Below are 1,234 nucleotides of genomic sequence, written 5' to 3' on the forward strand. Positions count from 1 at the left end.
TGTGGAGGTAAAGCTTTTACACCAGGCATTCCATCTCAGTCCTGGTCTTCCCACACTATACACATTTTTTTCTTTTTACTTTCTCTCATCTAGCACTCCTTATTAAAATTCATTAACTGATGAGCTCTCTCTGAGCTGAGGCAGATGTGTACAATTAGGAGGGTATAAAAATGTGCAGAGCATGGGGACCCTGCTTTTCTCTCTCATCCCCCAACTGCCCTACACCTCTGTCTCGCTCTGCATCTATCTCTCCAGGCATTTCTCTCTATCTTGCCGTCCATCTCGCTTTCTCGCTCTCACCTACACACACTTACAAATGTCATTTCTTCTCCTTTTTCTTCTTTCGCTCACATACATAAACATACACAATGGGCCCTGGGGTGGGGTGCTGTGAGGGCTACTGTCATGGCCTTGTGAGGCCCCTGGGAACAAGCACTTTTGATGCCCCCAATAGTTTGTGTGCTATGAGTAAAGCAATTTTGTTTCAAATATATTAAGTCTTATTCATGTGCAGTTTTTTTATTGCAGTGGTTTCCCACTCCAGTTTCTGGTCTGCTCTGCCCTAACACACCCAGTCCAGCTCATGAAGAGCTCGATTATCAACATGATCAGATGTGTACAGTTGAAACTGTGCAGAGCAGTGGGTCTTCAAAAGTAGGGTAGACACTAACACAGGAATGACACGCCGTCTAAATTGCCGTCTAGGTCTTCAAACCAATGCACAGGGCCCCCAAGACGGTCCTCTATTCCTAGCATTGTGAACTAGGTTGGAGTAGAACTGGGGTCCTGAGGAATGGTTTGAAGCTGCTGGACTAAAACTATTCATTTGAATAGCAACAATAATATACCATGAGTCAGAATTATTTAAAACCTGAAAAGCCAGAGAACAAATAACATTTCTTCATTTACAAATTCTAGGGCTATTCGATCATCTAGTATTTATATCTGCGGTGGGAGGTCCCAAGTGTCTGAACCCCCTTGGACCCCTTGTGGTCTGAGGCCCCCTTTGGCCCCTGGGCACTGACCCCACTGGCCCAGTCAGTAATTCATCCCAGACACACACTTACAAACATTAATTCTCATTTCTCTCCCCTCTCTCTCTCTCTCTCTCTCTCTCTCTCTCTCTCTCTCTCTGCTCTCTGCTGTGCTCAGCTCTACACGAGTGAGGATCCTGTTTCTTTTGTTTTCTGAATCCTTGTTCAAATGAACACACCCCTACAGCAAGCAGGTGTCA

The sequence above is a fragment of the Colossoma macropomum genome, unplaced genomic scaffold (assembly GCF_904425465.1).
Source record: "Colossoma macropomum unplaced genomic scaffold, Colossoma_macropomum, whole genome shotgun sequence".
Taxonomy (NCBI): domain Eukaryota; kingdom Metazoa; phylum Chordata; class Actinopteri; order Characiformes; family Serrasalmidae; genus Colossoma; species Colossoma macropomum.